Source organism: Mustela erminea, chromosome 2, assembly GCF_009829155.1.
Source record: "Mustela erminea isolate mMusErm1 chromosome 2, mMusErm1.Pri, whole genome shotgun sequence".
Lineage (NCBI taxonomy): Eukaryota > Metazoa > Chordata > Mammalia > Carnivora > Mustelidae > Mustela > Mustela erminea.
Window position 1 is genome coordinate 10,636,119 of NC_045615.1, and position 26,059 is coordinate 10,662,177.

The 26,059-nt window shown below is 36.7% G+C and overlaps 1 long non-coding RNA gene across 1 annotated transcript in view; it reads left to right on the plus strand.

Annotated features, from left to right (window-relative positions):
• Window positions 1-1,538: 1,538 nt before the first annotated feature.
• LOC116582920 overlaps window positions 1,539-26,059 on the plus strand; it is a 53,317-nt gene continuing 28,796 nt past the window's right edge. The window contains exons 1-2 of the long non-coding RNA XR_004282558.1: window positions 1,539-1,621; window positions 18,991-19,113. This is a non-coding gene — a long non-coding RNA (uncharacterized LOC116582920). The remainder of the gene's footprint in view (window positions 1,622-18,990; window positions 19,114-26,059) is intronic.

The following is a 26,059-nucleotide window of genomic DNA, read 5'->3' on the forward strand; positions in this document are numbered from 1 at the left end:
TTTCCTCACTTATAAAATGTGGATAATAGCACCTACCCCACAGGGGTGTAATAAGGATTAAATAAAATGAGAAGTTATAATTTTAAAATGGCAACTTGTAGATAGTTTGGCATGAGAAATTACCAGCTGTTGTAATGGCAATGGTGGTGGCATACAAAATGTTGACCTTTTGCCCCTCTTCGCCCAAGCCAAATTAATCACACTCCTTAAACATATCGCTTAGCCAGAGGTGTTCTCAGCATCCCCTTTCTGCAAATAAGAAGTAAGTACACTTGTCATTCTTTGGAACCAATTCTAAATTCCCTGTAATATTTCCTTATTATTCTAGATACTGTGAGGGATTCTTATTTCCAGGATCTCCAAAAGTTTAATATAATTTTTGAAGCATCTGTATTATTATGATAGTATGGTGTGATTATATGTCATGGTATATAGCACGTGGAATTTCTTTATTGCAGGGAAAATGCCTATTTGAAAATAGGGTTTATTGGTTTCTTTTCTCACTATAAAAAAGTGCTCATTGTAAAAAAGTTGGAAAAAAGCTAAAGATTGAAAAAGAAAATCCATAATGTGATCACCTAAAGATAACCATCATTTAGAATTGATACATTTACCTAAAATATCTTAAGACATTTAAAATATTTCATTAGGTTTGTCCTATGGTTTTGGTTTCTGTTTTTTTTTTTTTTAATTTGTTTTGGGGTTGAAGATCATACCATTTAAGAGTATCTATCTCAATCAATTTGTGTTGACCGTATTGTCAAAAACTTTGTCAGTCATAAAATCTCATGTGCTCTGCTTTTCTCGTCCTCATTTCTCCTCTCATTTCAGAAGTGCCTAAGTATGCTACAGTAAATGAATGTTTATTTCATGAATTAAAGTCTTTTATGGCATTAAGCACTCTACTTACTTTTCTTTTTTTTTTTTTCATTTTTTATTTTTTATAAACATATAATGTATTTTTATCCCCAGGGGTACAGGTCTGTGAATCGCCAGGTTTACACACTTCACAGCACTCACCATAGCACATACCCTCCCCAATGTCTATAACCCCACCCCCCTCTACTTACTTTTCTAAGGGATGAAACAATTCATCGTCCTTATTAACTGATATTTGAAACTTCACCTTAATATATTCATAAGTTTTGCTCCAAAGGTTGGAAAACAGTTAAGATGTGAAAAATTAGGTTGGCAGGATGATGTCTACACATGCTGGCGTCCAATCGTCATTCTTTGTTTGGAAGACTAATTAGAATATTAAAGAGCTGGGAAAAAATGTAGCACATTTGTTCTTGGGCAAAGGAGTAATTTACATCTGGAAATAGCCCTTTAAAACAGCAATATTTAATACCAATTCTATCTTTGCAGAGTTGAATTCAAATAGAATCTCTTATTTTGTTATTTCTTTTAATGATTAGCTCTGCTTGGGAGGTTAAGCATTATCTCTGAGGTGTGCTTTGATAAACATTTCCTCATTCTTCTGGATGAGAAAGGCATCCAGAAATCTTTTTTTAAGATGCATAAAAGTAAGACTAATATTCTTGCCTTCATATAGCAAGTTTGTTTCCAGGCTTCTGGTTAGTGAAAGAGAGATCTGGAGGACACAAGAAAAATCACGAGGGTAGGTTTTATAGAGAATCTTTTAGAAAGAAAAAAATTCCAATATTATTATTAATAAATTATGAGGGTTTTTTTTTTTTTTTTGGTCTATATGTGTTTTAGCAACTGATAGACATCGGTTGCATTTTTTAATTATCTGGGACTATTTTACTTTTGACTAGTTGAATGCTAGGAATGCTTTATACACTATTTCCTAATTTCTTACTGTCACAACTGAGGTTAAGGGCTGCTTCTGAAAGGATACCCCTGTGTAGGATCTGCTAGGTTAGAGAGAACTCCCTGGGAAAAAAACAATCATCCACACTTATCTGAAAGTTGGTACTATCATGAATGAGAGGCATAATAATATTATGGTAAGATACATTTCCTTTTTCAGTCAATGAGGGGACAAAGGAATGGGATAGAGATGAAACAGTTTCCCTGTGGCTCTGGAATTAACTAAAACAGAATTCCTTAAAATATTGTTTATTGCCACGATGTTTGTGCTATTTGGTTAAAGAGCTCAACATCTTTACAGTCAAATTTCTCTTCAAAGGTTTGTGAGTTTCAGAAGAATTAACTCCCGTCTGAAAGTTGACAAATAGTACCTCAGTGTAAGAACAGATCATTTCAGGCAGAGAAAGAAAAACCCAGACATGTATGAGTCTACAAAGGAATTCTCTTTTAAGAATTTTTCTTTGTTCAAGGAAGAGTTCTTCATTCAAACAAAAACAAGGCAAGTGTTAGAATTTGACTTACATTTACTAATCATGAAGTCAACACCTCTTTGTTATGGATATCTTTCTAATGATTTTACTAACTGGCTCTTAATTCTTTGCAAAAAGGTTGTAATGACAGAAAATTGAAAGGATGAGAGAAGTATAAACAAGTGATAAATTCAGGGCAAGAACTTTGCTGTGGACACCTTGTTTTGTTGTGGCTGTGTTTCATTTCTTAGTACAGCATTTTTAAGAGAAGAGTGCTTGGCTGCTGGTTAGAGGGTTATACTCCCCCTCTTTTTCAGGGAGAACCAGGCAAAGAAATTATGATGTGTGCTATATTGTAAAAAGAAACATTTGCTTAGAAGCTTGTAGCTGACATTTTTATGCAAGATCTTATGCTTTCAAGGCAATGAAAAACTGGAAAATGTTTTCCTTTCAGTGTGAGGAGGATCTCACATTAAAATAAGCCCTATTTACTGGTTTCTGATTAAAAATGTCATGTCTTGGCTTATTTCTTCCACTAGGTGCTGGTTAACCACAAGTATGATCTGCTGAATGTTGCTACAGAGCTGGATTCATCCTGAACATACTGTGGGGTTTGGACATACAGGTTTTCTTCACTTTCTAGAACATTTGCAAAATGTTTCTGATAGGGTTTTAGTAAAATATGAAGAAATGGTTAAGTTCTTAACCATTAGAGAACCATTAATTTACTTTCATTAGTTCATCACTAATCTGAAATTGACATATCTCGTCTTTAAATATTTTATATTTAAATTATATTTAAATATTTATATTTAAATATTTTATAAATATTCTAAAATTTTCTTATTTTCTTTCTCATTTGCTAAAGATTCATGCGAGGACCTTTATGGGCCTGTCCTCATGTGTTCCACTGTCCACTTTTGCCTCTGACAGCAAAGGGCTATACAAGTAAATTTTTTTTTAAAATTTTTTCAATTTATTTATTTTCAGAAAAACAGTATTCATTATTTTTTCACCACACCCAGTGCTCCATGCTATCCGTGCCCTCTATAATACCCACCACCTGGTACCCCAACCTCCCACACCCCTGCCACTTCAAACCCCTCAGATTGTTTTTCAGAGTCCATAGTCTCTCATGATTCACCTCCCCTTCCAATTTACCCCAACTCCCTTCTCCTCTCTAACACCCCTTGTCCTCTATGATATTTGTTATGCTCTACAAATAAGTGAAACCATATGATAATTGACTCTCTCTGCTTGACTTATTTCACTCAGCATAATCTCTTCCAGTCCCATCCATGTTGCTACAAAAGTTGGGTATTCATCCTTTCTGATGGAGGCATAATACTCCATAGTGTATATGGACCACATCTTCCTTATCCATTCGTATACAAGTAAATTTAACTCTCTTTGCTTTTTCTCTTCACCTTGGCTTTTCAATGGGTGGGTGAGCAAAGGGCACGGAGCAGGGGGGCCCTCAGCTGGAGTTTGGTCTTGCTCATGTGAAGAATGTCTGTCTCTCTTTTTTGTTTTTTAAGATTTTATTTATTTATTTGACAGAGAGAGACACAGGGTGAGAGGGAACATAAGCAGGGGGAGTGGGAGAGGGAGAAGCAGACTTCCTGCAGAGCAGGTAGCTCGATGTGGGTCTCCATCCCAGGACCCTGGGATCATGACCTGAGCTGAAGGCAGACACTTGAAGAATGTCTCTTGATGTGTGACCAATCATCTGTACAGAGCAATTGGGGATAAAATTACAAATCTCACCTTTTACACAAACTGTTTAAAATTTGTATGAATTTATAAGCTTGAATAGCACAGACCCTGACATAATCGGTAATAAGCATAAATAGAACAAACAAATGTATGTCATAAGTTTTCTTTTTCCCAAATCATCATGTTAAGAGGTGATAACAGCTCTCTCACTGAATGTTACCTCCAGAAAAGAAAATTTTTTTCTACTTTGTTTTCTGTTGTGTCTTCAATATTTCACATTCATTCATTCAAAAAGCATTTACTGAGCATCTACTTTATATTAAACCTGTGAAGTACTGGAAGGAGAGTATTGAGTAAAGCATGAACGAATCCTGCTTTCATGGGTGTGTAGTTTAGTGGTCTAAACAGGTATTAAACAAATTACTAAAAAAGAAATAACAAACATAGAAATGCTAATAAGAAATAAAAAGTGTACAGGAGATTTTAAGAGATATATTAATTAATTAGTGGTATTATTAATAATAGTAATTAGTAATTACTACTACTATTAGTAGTGGTATTAGTGGTATTAGTAATATTAGTAGTATTAGTAATACTAATTAGTAATTACTACTACTAATAGTAGTACTAATTAGTAATACTAATAGCAAGTGGTAATAGTTTGGAGGTGGGGGTGGTCAGGAAAGGCTTCTCCCATGGCAATCACATTTAAGTGAGACCTGGATGGTTATTAGGATTGGCCACGAGTGCAGTGAGTAGAGGAGTAGCTCCAGGTGTAGCTGGAGAGGTAGGTGGAGTAACTCATGTTAAGATTGGATAAGAATTGGGAATATATTCTAACTATGAAGACATCTCATTAATGATTTTTAGAGCAAGGAGTGAGCCAGGTTATATTTTAAGAAGATCAACTGACTGCTGCCTGGAAATTGAATATGGGGAAGCAAGAGCAGGATGGGGGAGAAAATCAGGCGTGATCACAATACTGCACACTGTCAAAGTAAGAATGGATGGATTCAGTATGTTGTGGAGGTCTGATCCATGCATCTTGGTGATGGTTTGGTGTGGAGTTAAGGATGAGAGAGGTGTTAGTAATTGCAACCAGATTTTTAGGTTGAACAACTAAGTGGGTTTCAGTGTGTTTTATAGAGAAAAGGGAGAAATAATAAGAGTAAATGTCAGGTAGATGATCAACAAATCAGTTTCAGATGTGTTAAATTTGGGATGTGATGATATTAAAGAGGAAGATATATAAAAGATATCCGGATCAGATCTATAAATTTAGACCTCACCAATGTATACATGGTTTTTAAAACCAGAGATGGGTAAGATGGCCTTTCCAAACTTGTTGGACCATAGAGATTCCTGAACAATTATTTAAAATATATACTCATAGGTTCTACCACAGATCTACTAAGTCAGAATTTCCAGGATTAGTTAGTTAAGAGGTAATCTGTGCTCTTAATAAGCACCCTGTTTTTTATAATCAGATACATTTGGAAAACAGCAAGCTAGACAGAGCGTATAGACCAAGCTCAGAAAAATTCCAGTATTTCAAGCTGTGGGGAGGAGGGATAGTGGGAGTATGGATATCAGGAAGAAGAATGGGAGAACAAAGGAAACACTGGAAATCATAGGGTCTGAATCAAACACTGACTCCCTCAATCCCTCTGCTACAGATTTAACAAATAGTCCCACTAAATAGCCTTATTTTATATGTTCACATTTCATGTTACTTTCAAAGAGGTCAGTATCTTTATTCAATATAGATTTATACACGCAAGCCTTTCCCATACATCTTACCATATTATAAGGCAGCAGGCAAGTAGAATTATTTTTGCTCCTTCTGTATTTAAAATATTGTCTCCCTAGAGTAAAGCAGTGCCCTCTGAGCCAAATAAGTATATTGTGACGAATTTGGAAGCTAGAGATAAAAATCCCGGCCTCATAAATGCAAGCAGCCCCAGAACTCTTTCTGTCAATATGGCGGTTCACCATTAGAATGTGATCATTTAAAATCATAAACAGCAAGTATAATGAGGCTATGAAGATTGCATATGAGGTGTGACATTCTTTTCTGTGAATTTCATAACTGCCATTTTGATTTTATTGTGGTTTACTTCATCCTCAGTGGCGCTGTTAGGAAAACCAAAAGAGTCTCTTGCTCTTAAAATTTAAAGCTCTTGCTTTCAGTTAAGCCCAGGCCCCTAAAAGGGAGGAGGAAATGCAATCCTACATTTGAGTGTCACAGCCTTACACCCTAAATTCAAGTCAAATTATATTTGTTAAGATCAAAAGGAATTTCTATGGTTATTTGTTTGCAGATTTAAAGTTTAAAGGAAAATGTTAAACAGTATGAACATATACATTGCACTTCCTATCTCTACAGGAGTCTTTGAAATTGATTGAGTTTATTCTATAAGGTTTGGTGGTTCTATTTTCTGCCTTTATTATCTAGTGTTTAAGTGAAGGTGAGCTTAGTCGGTCTGTTTTATGTCTATGTGACATGCATCCTCCTTCTTTTCTGGCTCTCTTCTCCCTTTTGGGTCTTGACTTCTATCGCTATTTTGGAAAGTCAGGAAGTCAGCCAGAATAAAATGAAGCCTAGCAGATTTTTTTAATAACATTTATTTAGGACAGTAATTCCAGTGGCAACAAGTCCACCATTAGCAAGGATATATTGGTTACTTTTATTACGTATGTCTGAATTCCTTGTCTGTCATGCCACACATAAACCCAGAAGAGAACAGTTAGCAGATTTGTGGTTTGCACTGTCTCCGAGATGTTACTTTAAACACCTGATTCATAATTCTCTGGAGGAAAAACCTCACCCTCCGGGACGGTGGGAGAGCAAGGGGCTGGGATGCCTCTAGAAGCAGAGTTGGGCTTCTGTGTATTGCAAAACCCAGCTATTTCTCCAGCTAAGGCTGGAATTTTAAATATCAAAAATATATAGTTGGGGCGCCTGGGTGGCTCAGTGGGTTAAAGCCTCTGCCTTCAGCTCAGGTCATGATCCCCGGGTCCTGACCTGCTCGGGCTCTCTGATCTGCAGGGAGCCTGCTTCCCCCCTTCCTTTCTCTCTTCCTGCTTCTCTGCCTACTTGTGACCTCTGTCTGTCAAATTAAAAAAAAAATAAATTAATATAGTTAAGAGACCTGTCTTCTTGGTTCTGACCCTTGCTAATTGTCAATCAAGGCAATGATTTAAAAAAAAAATTTAGATTCAACAATGTATTAAAGGTATACTCCTTAAAACACATTTTATTTATTTATTTATTTTAAGAGAAAGAGAGAGCACAAGCAAGTAGAGAGTCAGAGGGAGAAGGAGAAGCAGACTCCCCAGGGAGCCCGATGTGGGACTCCATCCCAGGACGCTGGGACCATGACCTGAGCCGAAGGCAGACATTTAAGGAACTGAGCCATAGAGGTATCCCTCAAAGGTCTACTTCTAAACAATTCATGGTATACATGTGGACTTTTTGATGCAGAAACATGTTGATGATGTTTATACGGACAACATTTGAATATGATGAAATATTGAGTATATCATCATAAGCTCTGAGAAAGAGTGAGTTATCAGAAGGCATCTGGATGTCATAGCAATAGCTGTCCCTCTCGAACCTTCAGGGATAAGGACTAACACTCTCTTAGTGGTTTTTGTATTTTCACACATTTCATTTGTATCATTCACCTTGAGAAAAGTGTATGTTCTAGAACTCAAATGACACTTTTTTTTCATAGATGGTAAAACTAATGAGGTAGGGGAAAACACCAAGAGAACAGAAAAAGAGGCCTTGTATTTTAATATTGGCCTTTTTTGGATTCCTTTGCAATTTGTGTCCTGAGGATGTGATGGAATGGATGGATGGAAGTGATGATGGAATTAGGGAGATGCCCAAACCTGGGTCCTATTCATGCTACTTATCATCTTTGAGACTTAGTTTCTGCATCATAAACTGAGATAATAACACCTCTCCTGTATATTCCACGTTTTTTTTTTTTTGATAGAGAACAAGTAAAAAAATTCCTATAAAACTCTAAGATTTTATACCAACTTAAAAATGTTTGTATTGAGATAGCTAAGTGAACATTCATTATAAAGAGATTAGGTTCAAGCAGCAGTAGTAGTAGTATGTCAACTTAACTACAAATAAAATTGAAAAAAATCAAATTAAGAAAGTAAAATTTTAAAAAGATGAAAAGACAGTTGCTAAAAGAATAGATTTAAAAACAAATGGTGGAAATAACAATAGTTGTGGAAATTATAGTAGCGGAAATAGTGGAGGTAGCCAGGATTTGCTGGGCGTCCAACATATGCTAAGAGCTGATCCGAGAGTCAGATTCCCTAGTTACGTTGCCTTCATAATCACAGTAACTTTATAAAGTAGATTAAAAAAAAAAACTCAGCTGCATAAATGAAATTACACTTCAGAAAGAAGTGAAGCAATTTGCCCAAAGTCACTCAAAAGATTAGTACAGAACGGTGTCAGTAATCACCAGTGGACGAATGTCACACAGATCTGCAAGGAACAAAAGGACACAGATAACACCCCTTTCCAGCACTTTCCTTTTCTTCCTGTTTGGGGTTGTCATTAATATATTCCTAATTTCATGTTTTCATCTTTGGTATTAACATCCCAAAGAATACAGATCGACAGGGTGCTTGTTTTGATTTTTTGGAAACTAGCCTCACTGGAAGAGATTACCAGAGATTACCAAGACCTTTCTGTGCAACACTGTATACAGAATAAGAATAGTAAGCGTACTGTCTATTTTGCCTGCTTCCTTAAGTTTCAAAAATAACCTGATGGAGATTTTGAAAATATGTGTACCTAAGTAAATGTGTTAGTGAGACTAATGTCAGAGAAGAACAAGAAGGTAACTATAAAATAGGTTACTAACTGGATATCAGTGAAATTGCAAGATCTTTTTCTTCCAAGGAGTATGACTATAAGGTAAATCCGAAAATACTAAGCTTTGGAAAGATCAAGCTGGATAGTTACAAATGGCAAAATAAGTTAATACACACTCTTAAATAACAATGTGGCATCTTTCAGACCATCACAATTATGTTCTTTAAAACTATAAATACGTAATATGAGAAAGTGGCATATAATTAATTATGTCATCCATTGTAAGATATTACTAAGAGAAAAAAAATCTTGTAACTGAAAGTAAGTTTAAAGAAATTACTCATCTCAAAAAAATAAAACCCTAATAGAAAATTCATAGAAAACCTAACAGGCATCAAACATATGGGAAAAAAATGCAAACAAGCCAGAAAACCTTGCAACTTGTTATTAAAACATTCAAATTAAAAGGAGAAAAACTATTTAATCTATCAAAAGGCCAAAGGTTGAAACAATTTAAACCTAGTAAGACTTTCTGTGACTGGCAGGCTTACTGGTTGCTGGTGGAAGGGAAGGTGATATGATCATTATGAAAAGACATTTGGAGATGTTATCAAATAACTTCAAAAATTTCATGTTTTTCAATAGTTCTATGTCTAAGCAAATAGAGATGAAACAGATTAAGTATAAGTATGTCATTTGAGTGTTGTCTTTCAGTCACAAGTTAGAAAAACACTATATTCAAAATAGAGAAGTATTTTAGTGAGTATACTTACATATGGAAGTGTACTATCTAGCCATTAAATATATTTTAGAATATTATCAAACACAGTGGCTTACAAGGAGGCGGGAAAAGCAATATAAAATGCAAAGTATACACATAATTTTGTTTAAAAACATGGAGCATGGAAAAAAACACTTGTAAAAACATTTGCTGAGTTTGAGTGAAGGCATAAAATTTACTTTTTTCTTATAAACTTCTATATTTCCAAGTTTTATACAACGAGCATATAATATAAAACTTACATGAAATTGTTCGTAAGTGTATTATATAATGTTTAAAGAAATTGAGTGATGCTGATCGAGAGACTATTTTGACAGTTAATGAAGTAAGTAATTAACTCTAATAGGCCATCGTTTTATTTATAAGTATCAAATATTTATACTTTTCAAAAAGAGCTCTTCCTGGCGTTTTATTTGGCTTGGAGGGGACCCTGACGTGGTCAGAGAAGAGATCCTTCAATTGTTTAAAATGAATCCATCAATGCAACTGCTTTCTTTCCCTGCAAATGGAATTTGTACTTTTTCCTATTTCTATTGTTATATTTTCTTAGTTGTCCAAATAATCTACGCCCAGAGAGATAATGTTCTGGCAAACCATACCGGTTGTTCCTTTCTTCATAGTCACTAGAAAAGTAAATCCTTCAGGAGAACATTTCTTTAGCTTACTTTTTCATTATTTCCAGAGGCAAAAACTGGCAGGGCAATTTATAATTCAATTTTTGCTAAATCCATGACACCCAATATATATGTCAGGCATTTCAACGGCAGGGTACTTTGGGGATAGGTGATAAATTGTACTGATTATAAGTGCAAGCTGTTCTTCTAAAACGTCATATCAAAAAGAAGGTAGGTACTATTAGGAAAATGTAATGTATCTTTCGATTGTCCAGAAACATCAGGGCAAATCACTTCATGTGGATATATTCCTTTCGGTGTTATACAGCGGAATATTACGGTTCTTACCATGGTTTTGATAGCACTCATCTGGAGAAAGGGGAAAAAAGACCCTATCAGTTCACAAACCTAGTCTTTCAGCAGGCACACAGCTCTTAGAACTACAATAACTCAGACCTGCCAGAAATGACTCAGTCTGAAACCCGAAACATGGCCCTAATCATTTGAGGACCATGTTGGTATATATGAGTAGTATAAATATTATTTTATAGTATAATCTCCTCTGATCTTTTTAAACATCCTTTCAGTGTTCTAGATATTGCCCTGTGTGATATGTAGGGCTTCAGCAAATCACAGGATGGCTAAGGTTATCTCTAAAAAATGCTTAAAAACAAAAGAGGACAATGGAAATATAAAATTCTGCTTTGGTGGTAGGCACGTACACACCCACACATGCTGCGGTTCAGTTCGGCATTCCATTAATGAGTGAAGTAATTAAGCAAGGCAAACTGGTAGGTTACTCCAGGCCTGAGCATAGGGAATGGGCTAGGGAGCCTTTCACCTCTAGGTCAATGGTTTCTGTTTAATCGGGCTGTTAATGACTAAAAGTCATTGTTTCCATCTGAGAGCTGTTTGGTCCCAATGTGAAGTAAGTTGGTGGTCTGCTCTCAGTTTCTCATGTGCAAATGCACAGATCGTGAAACCTGCTGCTGCTTTTGCTAAGCTGTTGGGCCACTCAGTAAAACTCATGCTGTTTGAAGGAAATGACAAAATAGCTCTCTCTCAGAGCATACCTCAATCAGGAAAGGTATTCCTACACAGAAAGTTATAGAGAAACAGTTGACATAAAATTATAAAGGATTCACAAATGTGATTTTACTACTTATTGGAGTCTTTTTATATAGTTGCTTTCACAAACCTTACCTGATTTGAACCTCAGAATTAATGTATATGATAGAGGCCTTGCGGATCATCCATCATATTTCAAAGTTTCAGAAACCAAAGCTCAAAGAGGTCATGCAAGTAATACACTTTTACGTGAGTGCCCGAGTGATATGGTAGCTTCTCGGAAAAGGGGAGGGTGTGAAGAAGGCTTTCAAGGACTGGGAGAATTTGGGTAGAATAGAAAAGCAAATGATATTCCATGAAGGATGCCAGCATGAGGAAAATCAGAAAGGTAGAAATTAGGGGCTCCTGGGTGGCTCAGTCGGTTAAGCATCTGCCTTCAGCACGGGTCACGATCCCACGGTCCTGGGATCAAGTCCCGTGTGTTGGGCTTCCTGCTCAAGGGGAGTTTGCTTCTCCCTCTGTCTCTGCCTGCCGCTCTCCCTGCGTGTGCTTGCTCTCTCAAATAAATAAACCTAAATAAATATTTTTTTTAAAGGTAGAAATTAGCACAGTGTGTTCATAGAATACATTGCATACATTTTATGTTATGTGTTCCCATAGGAATGCATACCAATATAGTTTTCAAATAGTTTTAACATACACACACAAATATATTAATGAACACCTGCACGTTCATACAGACTAAGCTTATGTAAGCAATAACGATTTGTTAGTGGTGTTCTTTCAACAGAAAAGGTAGCAGTAAAGATCGATTCAGAACAAAACACATAACTATGTATGAGGCAGCAGATGTGAAGCTTTTGCTGAAAATAGACAAGAAGCATATAAACCTCTTTGGTTTGCCATAGCGGTGAGCAGTGGTGGAAAGAGAAAGGCTGTTGAGATCCCAATAGTAAGCTAACAATATGTCTAGATTAGGGAAAAAAGGCTTCTGGTAACCCCACAGAATAAAGAGGTTGTTGTAGAACTTCTCAGTCAAAAAAATTCCCAAAGTCCACAGAACGTCCTGCTAGAGTTGTTAGAGAAAATCTAGCTTAGGTTTCTATGCTTCTCAACTGGGAGATGTACCCTCCCACCTGCAGGGGTTGGAAAATAGTAGGGATCATTTTGGTTTCCACTATGATAGGGGCTCTAATAGGCAGGGCCAGAGATGCTCAGCTTCAGTCCCACCCTGGGAGCCCTCCATCTGTCCCAGTGTCAGTAGTTCCCTGACCAAGAAACACTGTTAGCATTTTTCTCACCAGTTTCTCTGTAGACCCAAGACTGTAACTCCAAGACCGACAAAGGAAAAAAAAGAAAAATACTTGTATCTCAATAATTTTATCTTTTTTTTTTTTAAGATTTATTTATTTATTTATTTGACAGACAGAGATCACAAGTAGGCAGAGAGGCAGGCAGAGGGAGAGGAAGAAGCAGGCTCCCTGCTGAGCAGAGAGTCCGATGTGGGGCTCGATCCCAGGACCCTGAGATCATGACCTGAGCCAAAGGCAGAGGCTTAACCCACTGAGCCACCCAGGTGCCCCTCAATAGTTTTATATTTATTTATCCTTTGCCTATTTCAATTTTAATTTTGCCTTTAACTTTTTTTTTTTTTTTTTAAATTTAAGTAGGCTCCATGCCCACCATGGAGCTCAATGTGTGGTTTGGCACTCACAACACTGAGATCAAGACCTGTGATCAAGATCAAGAGGCAGAGACTTAACCAACTGAGCTACCCAGGCACCCCTTCCCCCCACTTTTAAAAAGTGATAGTCCTACAAAGTTTATTCCACCAGCAGCATGCCGGCTTGAGGAGAGTAGTCTTGACGATTCTCTCTCTCCTTCTCCCTCTGCTCCTCCCCCCATGCATTCTCATGCTTTTTCTCTAAAGTAAATTAATAAATTTTTTTAAAATGATATTCCTACTAAGATTATCCCTAAACACAACACCTAATCTAATGGGGGTTATCATCTTTATTGGACATCTCCTTTTTCTGGAAACTCTTTTCCATCTTGACTCCCTCAAGGTCATTCTTTCCAACCTTTCGGAGCACTCCTCAGACATCTTTGTAGCTTTCTCTGATTTCATCAATACCTTAATAACAATGTTCTTTAGGGTCTAATTCTTAGCTCCCTTTTCTTTTCTTGAGTTTTTATCCCCATGCCCATAACCTTGACCACCACTACTGATGATTCCCAAATCTCTCTCTCCAGTGCTAATCAGTTTTCTGAATATGAGGCCAATAGTATCTAAACGAAGTCAATTGTCTACTGCATATCTCCATCTTCACATCACATAGACAGATTTGGGTTTTCAGCAGCGTCAAAATTATGCCGTTCTAATCTTCTTTCTGTTTTCATTCAAGTGACATATTTTTATTAAGTGGTGCTAAAAATAAAAACATGATAGAGCCTTCTAGTTTGGCTAATTATAAAAAAAGGAGTGTTCACAGTCCCATGGGAGACAAAAAAGGGAGGGTTCAACTCTGATGATAGAAGGGGTGAGTGGTTAGAGTCCAGCAAACATCTTACATGACCCTGTATGATCAGAGGCATTCTGAACAAACTAACAAGCAACAGGTCCATGTGGTTGAGAAAGATTAGGGTTCTTGCACCTCTCTGTCATCTGGTGTGACTTTGAAATGCATGGGAGGAGGGCAGAGGTGCAGTGTAAGAGAAGCAGCAGTCAGATCACAAAGGTCTTCCATTTCTCTGCAGATTAATTTGGACCTTGTCCTACAGGTTACTGAACAATTGAATAACTTTAACTAGAGGTTGCATGACATTGTCAGCTTTGTGTTTCTGCTGATTAGTCTCAATGTGGCAAAGAGGATAAAGGTGAATACAGAGCAGTACCCGATGAAGACGAGGACAACCTAGGAGGATTTTTAGTAGCCAGTTTAGAAATCATGAGACCCAGACTTAGGATGTTGGAATGGGGAACACAGAGTAAGAAGTCAAGTCCATATTTCCTCTTCTGTGGAAGGAAAATTGGCAGGCCGTGGTGAGCAGCGAACTTGGGAAGTGAAGGAAAGGGTAGGGAACTGAGTGTGACCACCCGATGTCTGGGTTTGGTAATCTAGGTCGTGATGCCAAAGAAAGAAAGGGAGATAAAAGAGGAAAAGGAAATGAGAACATTTTTTATTTCACCATGGGCTTAAAATAACTCAGCCTTGAGAATCAAAGCTGAACAATGACCTCTTTATTCTAGGTAGGATCTGTCCTATAACAATCTTTTCCTTCTTCGGACATTAAGCTTTGGACTTACCCTTCTGGTAGAATGGGTATAGTAAAGAGAGAGCATCAGAAAATATCTCAAAAATATCATCCTTGTTCTATTAAAAATGCAATGTGTGATCTTTAGCTCGTTACTTAAACATGTTCAATAGTCTTACCTGCTGAGAGAGCAGAACGATACCTATCTCACAGTGATGCTGTGTAAAATCAAAGGGTCCATTTTAAGATACCGACACACATTCTTTACACTCAGAAGTCTCTCTCAAAATTGGGTGCATCTTTTCCTTCCCACAGTGTGGTTTTTGAATAGCTTCAAAAATATGCGAAATGCTCTCCAGATAGTCTTTTTCTTTTAAAAATAAAACATGCTTGTTATTGAACTCCTGTATTTTAGCACCTTTTACAGAGAATAAATAGCTTATTGGCATTATTCTCAGCCTGTTTGATGTAGTTAGATCTTCAGCAGTCTAGACTCACCTCACTTGTGGCAACTATATATTTTTTTTCCTAAAAATAGTGCTTAGAAGAAACTAACCACATTTAAAGGCAAGTCCAAACAGTTTTTATAAAAGTTACCATACATAGAGACAAATGACTCTAGCAGTTGGAATCCTAAAATGAAATTTTCCTCACTGTGGGAGTGGAATGGTATGAGCAGAGATGAGAAAATTCTGACTTTAAATTTGGTCCGTCCAACTGATGAAGCACTTTAAAGCTGATGGCTGAACGTGCAATTTGATGTAAGAGACTTCCAGAAAACCTGATAACAAAGAAATTATCCTTTATAACAGCAAGATGGAGGAAAAACTTAGCAGTTCAATTTCTACGGAATTATTCCAGCCACGGTGTTCCTTATTATAATCGATATAATTTAGCTTAGTTGATGTAGCTGTGAGGCTGATTTTTGCTACTGATAACAGAAACTTATAATTTTCTTGAAGGGAAGTGTAGGCCTTTGTAGTGGACTACGTTTTAATTCACTTACACAACAAATTTCCACTATCAGCAACCAAAGTCTTCTATATAAATCAAAAGTCTATTCTTTCCAAAGGTCTACCCTTTCCAAGCCTTGTCTATACCCTGGTAGAGCCATTAAAAACATGTCAAGATGGAACATAATTGGCAGAACTTTGGATCGAATCCACTTTCTCCTGGTTAATGCTGTGTTCTGGCTCATAGATCCACACAGAAGATGGGTGAGGCATTTTCATTTATAGCAGTAGTTTTCAACTAAATATTTATAGTAACATGAAAAAGAGAGAAGGCCAAAAAGCACATGTTCATGTGAAATAAAATACAATAGAGAAGTAAATACTTGCAGACTGTATTTAGACCTACGCTGTGTGAACTGATTGACAGAGGGTAGAAAGAAGGAGACAAGAACAAGTCCCAGGACTGAGCCTTGAGTGATTCCGTACATGGAGAAGCAGGATAGAGGCGGATGAGTTGGCAATATTGACTGAGCGTGAGAAGCCATCAAGGAAGGAAGACTACGGCATTTGTTCTTACCTGGAAGCCAAGAGGGGAGAGAATGGGTTTGGTTTTGAAGGGAAGGTGAGAAGCAATAGGCAGAAGAAGTGGACCTAAGGGTATTTTTAGGACTTGAGCACATTTAAGGATCCAGTAGACTTGATGTGAACGAAGAAGAAAGGAAAATGGAATCCCAAAGTGAACTTGTTTGTGTGGGTTATAACTAATAATATTTACTGCATGAGAAATTAAAACAGAGAAATTAAATAGTCACTGCCATTAACTCTTTCAAATTGCCATAACACAACAATTGCATATTAACATAAAGAACATGTTTTTATTTAGAAAACTATATTTTCTGAAATGAAAATAATGATGAGAGTGCCACCATTTTACACTTTCTCATTTCTTTCTCCTGTCATGTTCAATAAAATATAGCTGGGTTCTGTTGTCTGCCTCTGAGTTCAATTGGTTGCCTTGTGTTGTTTTGGTTAGTGTATATTAAGAAAGTCTGGGGGCGTCTGGGTGGCTCAGTGGGTTAAAGCCTCTGCCTTCAGCTCAGGTCATGATCCCAGGGTCCTGGGATCGAGCCCCACATCGGGCTCTGTGCTCAGCGGGGAGCCTGTTTCCTCCTCTCTCTGACTGCCTCTCTGCCTACTATGATCTCTCTCTGTCAAATAAAAGAAATAAAATCTTAAAAAAAAAAAAAAAAGAGAAAGTCTGGCCTCACACAAATATATGGTTGATAATGGAGGAACTATCAGTATATTTCTCTGAGGCTAAACTAGAATTCACTACATAGTAGTTTTTTAAAGATTAGCTGAAATGTAAAATCTGAAGCCTTACCATTAAATGAACTTTTTGTACTCTATAATCAATTTTTCTATCTCAGACTTTGAACTGAGCTATGCAGATGTTCTACATGCTGCTAGATTTTACCACATGATGTTTAAAAATCACATTTGTTACTATTGTCACTAATCTCATCAGAAATGTCTTTGAGTATCGGTAAACTGTCCAGATTACAGTATGAATTACAAATTTCTCAAAATTCTAATATTCACTTGAAAGCTTAAATTTTATCTTTGGGAATCTTTTAAATAGTTTTCCTTAAAGTAGCAAGTTCACATAGTTCATTTCCAAGGAAATCTCTGCCAGATACCTAAGTCGGAATGACCCTTGTTTGTCTCAGAGTTGTTCTTTCAAGTAAAATGGTGTTTCAAGACACCATTTTACTTGAAAGAATGACTCTCAATTCAAGAATGCTCTCAATTCAAACAATTGCACAAGTGTTTTTCCTCAAAACAGGTATCATTTTTCACTATGCAACAGAAGTGTTTTAGGTGTACTGTCTGGTATGTCACACAGAATATTGAAAGTATGAGTACTAAAGATTTGAAATTTATTTTTAAAAATATTTATTCATTTATTTGAGAGAGAGAGAGCATGTGCATGTGTCCACACACACACGTGCACCGGGGGAGAGGCTGAGGCAGAAAAGCAAACTCCCCAGTGTGCATGGAGCCCTAAGCAGGCTGGATCTCCTGACCCTCAGCCAAAATCAGGAGTAGGAAGCTTAACCAGCTGAGCCACCCAGGTGCCCCTCAAGGGTTCAAATTTAATAAAATTAACGATTATTATGGCTTCATCAAAGTGTTTTTTAAGCAAGCTGGTTTTTGTTTTTGTTTTTTTAAGTGGAAGTGTGTGGAGGTGAAGAATACAATGCTTACTAGCACATATGCATCGAACTGCCCTTAGTTGGTACTAAGGCATCCCAAAGTTCTACTTTCCATTGACCTTGTTTCATCAGAGTAAAAGTCAAGACAGTGAAATACTTTTAATCTTGTGGAGACTGTGGCATTTTCTAAGAAACCCCTGCAATCCATGGACCACACTTTGAGAACTGCTACTCCAAGAATTTACTATATAAGTAAAAAATCTAAATCCATCTGATAAAATACTATAAATAAGTATTTCTGGTGCATAAACAATGAATCTTGGAACACTGAAAAAAAAATAAAAAATAAATAAGTATTTCTGGGATCATTAGAAATGTATTTGGGGAAAAATGTGTATCCTTACCTTATATCATACAAATAAAATTTTAATAGATTTAATGGTGATATGTTAGTAGCTAAAGCTATTTGAAAATATAGGTGGATATGTATTTAATTTAGGGATGAAGAAGACTTTTCTCTGTATAATCACAAAAGAAGAAACCATACAAGGAAATATGGATAGATTAAAAAAAAAAAATTGAAAGACTTTTTCAGGTCAAACAACTTCAGTGTCTAGAGAAGTATAAGCAAACTAGAAAACTGAGAAAACAATATTAGCAACACATAATGGTTAAAGAGTTGTACTTACCTTTTATACATAATGAGCTCTCATAAGGTAATAAGGAAAAAGAAAAACATGATGATGGATCATTCTTAACAAAAGAATCATAAATGATCAATAAATGAAGGAAAGACAATGTTTAATCTTTCTATTAATACAGAAAATTGGTGAAGGTAGAAAAAAAATGATTGTCTTAATTACAGTTATTGCTGTTGAACAACTTACCCTAAAACTTAGCAGCTTGAAATAACAGACTGTTTTTCCCAGTTTCTGTGAGTCAAGCATCTGGGGTAGCTTAGCTGGGTGGTTCTGGCTCAAGGTTCCTTAGGAAGTTGCATCTCAAGATTGAACTGATGCCAAAGGATTCTCTTTCAAACTCATATCACGTCTGCCTTTCCATTGGACTTTCAGCAACATGGCAGCTTGCTTTGCCCAGCACATGTGATGAGAAGGAGAGACAGACAGAGACAGAGAGACAGAGAGAGACAAAGAGAACCAGACAGAAGTATTCTTTTTACAAGCCAATCTTTGAAATGATAGCCCCTTGTTTCTACTATGTTCTCTTCACAGAAGCAAGTCAGTGGGTGTACCCTACTCTGAAGGGGAGAGAATCATTGGGCACCATCTTAGAAGATGCCTAACACAATGATAATCTCCAACATGGCCAGACTATGAGGATACAAGTGGGAAAAGGTACAATTTCTGTCCCTCTGGAGGAATTAGGAAATATCTATCAAAAATACTAAACATGTTGGTCCTTGTGACATAGCAATTCTGTTTCTAAGAAATAATGAATATAAGGAGTATGTAAACGATATTCACAGTGATGTAAATTATAATAGTGAAAAATTAGAAGAAACTTAAATGCCTAACAATATTTAAAAAATAGTTAAATAAATTATTATACATTCCAGAAGTGTAAAATTTGTAGCTTTTAAGAACATTTTTGTAAACTTTTACTAACAAGGACAATTTACTTGTGACTTACAGTTTATTGGGGATGATTTTTTTTTTAAATACACATTGAAACTATGTTTGAAAGTATACAATTCTAAATGTTAGTGATTTTTTCCTGCTTGTGATGGGGGAAATTTCTTGTTTTTATTAGTATTTTTTCTATTTCTCTGCTTTATCTCTATTGAGCTTTAGTAAAGGCTCAGAAAATATGACCTAATAAAGAAGTAATAAATTAATTCTTTTAAGGATTTTATTTATTTATTTATTTATCTGTTGGGGAGAGAGAGAGAGAGAGCGTGAGAGAGCGAGCACAAGCAGGGGAGGGGCAGGCAGAGGGAAAAGCAGACTTCTTGCTGAGCAGGAAGCCTGATTCAGAAGTTCTATCCCGGGACCCTGGGATCATGACCTGACTTGAAGGCAGACACTTAACCAACTGAGCCACCCAGGTGTCCAGAAATAATAAATTAATTTTTAAAAAATTAACAGAAAAAGACCTTTGATAGAAACGACTTTGAGACCAGCTGCTAAAACCGTAACACAGAGTATAATAATTGTGTTTTAAGCTGCTATCCTGATGATTCTTTTTCCATACTCAGTATAATATTACATGTGCTGAATGGCAGCCTAGTTTTAAATATGCAGCTATCAGTAAAATTTGAGCTGATATGGGTGGGGTTCAAGAAAAGTCATCAACAGTTAAAGTTTGTCATTGAAAAGTAAATGATCACTTCTTTCTAAATCCTTGAAAAAGCAGATTCCAGGTTCCTCATTAAATGACTATCTTGTTCCCAAAGAACATGAATTGAGTGATTTAAGAGGTTGTTTCTAGTCTAAATACAGTGGTTTTGACTAATTTGATTGGAATTCCACCCCAAATTTTTGCTTTTAAAAAAGAATGTTACTTCATAACACATTGGCGTAACTTAGAATAAATTTCCCAAGCCACCCCTGGGTGTCTTTCCTTGTGTCGGTGGTAGTGCTGTGTGCACTTGAGCTCAAGTGAAGATGCCTCTTGGTGATGCTTGTGACACTTTCTACCAGCTCTTGCTCTGTCGTATTTCTGAGTACATACCATTTATAAGTGAGACATTTTGCAACAGGATGTTTTTGAGACCAATTGATATCATGTAAGTTAATTCAGATTCGCACTGAGTAGCTACACACAAGCACAATAAGAAGACAAAAGAAAAATGAACATTAATGTGTTTTCTGGTAGGTACTGTGGAAATCCCCTTAAGAAGTTCCATTTTATAGTATGTTTCTTATACGACACATTCAAAGGTTAGGTTTCATTTGGGGTTTCACAATTGCCCTGTTATGATGGTTTTTAGTAGCTGGCCCATCGTAATATATCTTTGGAGAGTGTTTATTATGTTTCAAAATTTGGATCTGAATCCACAGCCCAACTTAATGCTGACATTCATAAAGTCTTGATAGGCTCTATCTCTGGCTGGAGAAAGCTCTTATTGTGGTCAATTTAACTGAGCCAACTATTAATAATGTCAGAATACCATTCTGCAAAGCAGAGCAATACTTAGTCAAAGTGATTCATATTAGCTAGCATGAGCAAAGAAATCTCAACAGGCTATTTCAGAGTTCTGGACTGCCATTGAATCCATTGCTCTTGTGAACACAGTGGAAAGAATCAGGGTTCATGCTCCTGGCTGTTCAGACTTCTTAGTAAATGTTTCACTGTGTCCCAAGGAGAAGACAGAGTGTTTTAACGTGGGAAATGGAACCTTCTGTGCTGTCTGTTCTGGAGAAAAGAATGCGGCTTCTAAAATATTACTTTTTGAACTTCCTGTACTGTATTTATACAATTCTGACTCTTTCAAAGACTAAACTGTGTTATGACTCAAGCAGTCACTGATAGACCTAATTTGCTCTGTGGGAGAAGTGTTCTTCACCATCTCTGTGCAGTTCCCTTTGTGTGGTGCAAACTTTTCCCAGTCTGTATTACTCTACATGCGGCAAAAAAGGAAGCATGAGCCAGGGGACCTGTTTCTCCACTTACCATACTAGATAATTATATTCCACCCGAGAATGTGTTATGATTCAGTGATGAAAAGCAAGGGTGTGGAATGAGACCAGACGGGAATTTCATCTTGTCTTGGGGTTCACTTCACTGAGCCTCAGTTCCCTCATTGTAAAAAGGGGATACTTATACTTCATAAGGCAGTTTTGAAGATTAAATAAAAGTGGGCATCTCACAATTAGCAATTGCTCAATAAATTATAGTTTTTGGCCAGACGATCAGAATGTTTGATTTCCTTTGGCTGTGGTAAATAGATTCAGTTGATGAAAATGCATTAGTGAATTTCTGAGTACTAGCATATGCTCAAGGTCATCTTTATATATACTTTGTAAAGTCAAAAATCGAAGCTGATATCAGAATTGAGGAACAGATTAAGTAAGCAATGTCTCCTTATTTTTTGAAAAAAAAAAATGTGACCCACATTAAGAAATACATTTGACCTTGTGACCTAGTCTACAATACAGAGACATGCCATACTTGTAACTGAAATGACAGCTGAATGGAACAACACTCTTCTGTGTACGATATAATGTGATATTTTCTCTCTTTTTCTTTCGTCTTCTCTGCCTGTCCGATTAGAACCAACTAAGTTGATTTCATATGCACTGATGGTGTGTAAACAGTATGAAAGACACTAATTCAATGGAGAGTAAATTAATTTATTGCACAAATTTGTTTAGGAGTATTGGTTATTGAGTGTCATTTCCTTGTACTTGCATTTCATAATTTTTAATTATATTAATGAATGTTTGCCTCTAGAAAGGGGAAGGAAATGGACAATCGCAACTATTTACAGGGCCAGATATCATCTGTATCATTTGGCACATTATCTTCTCTTTTGTTACAAGAATCTCACCATTCTCTCCATTTTATAGATAAGGAAGTCAAAATTATGCGACCTAAAATATCTTACCCAAGAATTCAAAACCATCTATTTCCCACTGTCTCTAAATGCAAGAGGCCAAATAACTTACAGTGACATATTGATAAGCTTTTATCTCTTTAGTTGTACTCGATGTTCTTTCTTTAATTAAATTGTGCATCCTTGATCACTTAATAGAATTTGAATTCAAATTATAATACAGAAATTTGGAAAAAAAGATCACATATCCATTCTACTTTGTCTGATCTTAATAAAGAGTAGCCTTCACCAGGAAATATTCCTGAAATGGCAGGATGATTAGGCTAATTTAGCATTTCTTGGTGAGACAGAATTTCCTGGCATGCAATTATTTTGTTCTATGATTCTAAATACCATAGTTTTAACTTTTTTCCTGTAAAAACTACTTTAGAAGAGACAATGCAAGAATCTTATTCTCTTTTAGTTAAAAATAAACCAACTTTGATAGTACCATCATAAAGCTAGAAGGATTTTAGTTTGATTCACTGTTTGAAAGAATGACCAAACTCTAAGTTTATTTTTTCATAGTTCTTTTTTTCTTCTACAGATTCTTCCCCACAATGGATTAACAACAGACATTTGAAGTTGTACTGTTTAAATATCTTTGAATTATTTTTGTTTAAAAATGTCAATGGGTACGATAGGAAAAGTACATTTTTTTCCCTGTAACTTCAAAACAACTGAACAGAACCTTTGGACTGAAACCAAGAATTGAATGCTTTAGCTTTAAGAAGATTTTCCTTTCTGAAAAATAATGAATGAGTCTCTGCAAGTTTAACTGTTTCGGGTTTCAATTCTCTGACTTCCAGCATTCTTCCATCTTTTTATAATGTAATGCTCCATGAGTAAACATTTTTTTCTTTTTCAGTTTTCTCTCAAGTCATGTAAACTTCAGATATATATAAAATTTCTATATAGATGAGTGGCATAATGTTTTTAGGTATGTAAAAACTAGTGTTCCATTTCCTTAGTCATTACTTTCTCTCTCTCTTTCTCTTTTTTTTTTAAGATTTTATTTATTTATTTGTCAGAGAGACAGAGAGCACAAGCAGGGGGAGTGGCAGGCAGAGGGAGAAGCAGGCCCAGCAGAGAGCTGGTTGCAGGACTCAACCCCAGGACCTTGGGATCATGACCTGAGCTGAAGGCAGATGCTTAACCAACTGAGCCACCCAAGCATCTCCTTAGTGGCTACTTACGAGTGTGCATTAGTGAGTGACAGTGCTTGAGGATAGCCTGCAAAGGCTAGTGGAATGAGAAGGTTATAGTTTTCTACTTGCTCTATATGAGAATAGAGGAGGGGTTCATCGTTGTGATATTCCTGGGGCGGGGGGGGGGGGGAGGAACACACAACAATGTTTAGTAATTTTGATTTTAGTAAATTACAGAAAACATGTGCAGGCTGTGGGACACCATGGAGACTGATCAAGATCCACGGTTCCTGAAGACTTCATGTTGGGACAGTTAATTCCTGAGGTCTGCTTTCAGACACAGCCAGACCCGCAAAACAGACGGATCACCACGGGCTTTCCGTTTTAGGAATCAGAACACACAAGGGCATCTGGCGAGCTCTGCCCTGCCTTCCAAGATGCCAGAGCTTTCAGAAACCATCAGAGCTTGCACCTGCTACCTACTTCAAGTGCACACATTCCTTGGCTCAGAGTGTCCCAGCTGAAGCCTTCTCAAATCATTTGTGGGGAAGACAAGCCAGCAGAGGATATGAACTTTGCAAAAACAGATTCTAAATACTAATGACTTTATAAAATTATTCTTGACATTCTTAAATATTATGCTGGCTCATTTTTCCCCCAAGAACACAATACATCCCCTTTGTATTTCCATTTAAAACTTGTATCTATAAGGCAAATACACTCCTCTGTGAAAGAAATTTGTAGAGATAAGATGAATGGTAACTATCACTGAGTTAAAATGGTGACTCAGTTGATAGGTGAAGGTTATCAGAAGGAAAATATGGAATGATAGATTAGCAAGCCTGTTGATGAACTCACTTAGCTTTCTTATTTTCTGAAGTGCTCTTTGTAACTCTCTGATAAAAACAAATTTGGGACAAAGTGCTGTAACACAAAACAATATATATAATATTCACTTGGTGGGGAAGAAAATACATTCTACTGATTTATTTTATAGTCTCCAAAGTGATTCTACAAAGTATGTGTAATATACAAAGTGAGGTTAAAAAGAACATACTTGTGCACTGTAAGAATTTGTTACTTTTATTGACCACAGTTGAACATTTTATGATTACACAGAAATAAAGGAGCACTATGTTGAGAATTGTATTTCAGGATGATCATCTGAATTGTGTATGCTAGGAAGAGAAAGACTATGAGGAGGAAAAGCAATATCATTTTATAAAGATTACGTTTTAAAAATCAGTATCCCATATTAAATTTATTGTAATAAGATAGCCATTTGGTAAAGAGACACTGGAAGATAAGAAGAGACACCAGGGTTCTAGTTAGAATTTGCTCTCTAATGCATGACCTAGGCAAGTCACTTTACCATGATGAAATTGAGATTTCTAAACTAGAACATAGGCATTAAGTCACCTGTATCATCTTCTTAAGTTCTGGAACAAAAATTTGGAAAAAAAAATAACACCATTTCACCAAAACCAAAGTGCCTGGAAACCTCACAGACGAAACTGCTTTTTATGCTTCCCAGCACAGGGCTCTCCCGTCTATAGCCTGGAAGAGTCTGAAGTACTGACTTTTATTTTATTTTTATTTAAAAAATATTTTATTTATTTAAGAGATAGAAAATGAGCACGAGTCAGAAGCAGAGGCAAAGGCAGAGAGAGAGGGAAAAGCAGGCTTCCTGCTGAACAAGGAGCCTGATGCAGGACTCCATCCCAGGACCCTGGATCATGGTCAGAGCCAAAGGCAGAAGCTTAACCAACTGAACCACTCAGGCACCCAGAAGCCCCAGCTTTTAAGCAGGCCTTCCTACAAGGTGTGAACCTATCTGTCTCCTCCGCACTCCGTCTTTACCTCCTCTCCCGGGACTCCGTGCTTCAACCATTCCAGACTGCTGACTGTTCCATGAAAACATCATGCCCTCTTCCTTCTCTGGGTCATTTTCCCTCCCCACACGTCTTTTCTGTATTTCTGCCATAGCTACCATCCCCATTCTTAGGTAATTTTTTCTTGTTCAGTGTCAATGTAATCCTCTGACGGGGCTATAAGACACATGGCGTCTGGCTACCAAGGTTCAAATTCCGAACCTGTTACTTTTAAAAACAGGTGACTTTGGGTAAACGACCAAATCTTTTTCCCTCTGTAAAGGTAAGGTCCCATCCCTTAAAGTTGTCATGAGGTTGAAATGAACTATTATGGTTAAATGCTGGCTCCATGCCCACCACACAACAAACCCTCTTGGAGCCTTTAACAATATTATGAACCCCAGCGCTGTTGGTGTTTACAAGGTGTGTAAAAATATGTCTGGTGGCATATATCTCCTTGTTTTGGAATTGCCTATTTAGTCGGTTGTCTGCACACATCCCCTACTACTTCCACATCCCGGTTAGACCCAATAGTCCCTGAGAACAGTCTGGTTTACTGTTGTGTCTTGAAAGTCTACAAAGTAGCCGATCTCATGGTGGAAGCCAAATAAATATTGAATGAAAGCATGGTTATTCCATCTTACAACCTCATAGGGGAAGGATTCAGACAGGAATTCTTTTTTTTTTTTTTTTTTAAAGATTTTATTTATTTGAGAGAGAGGGTGTG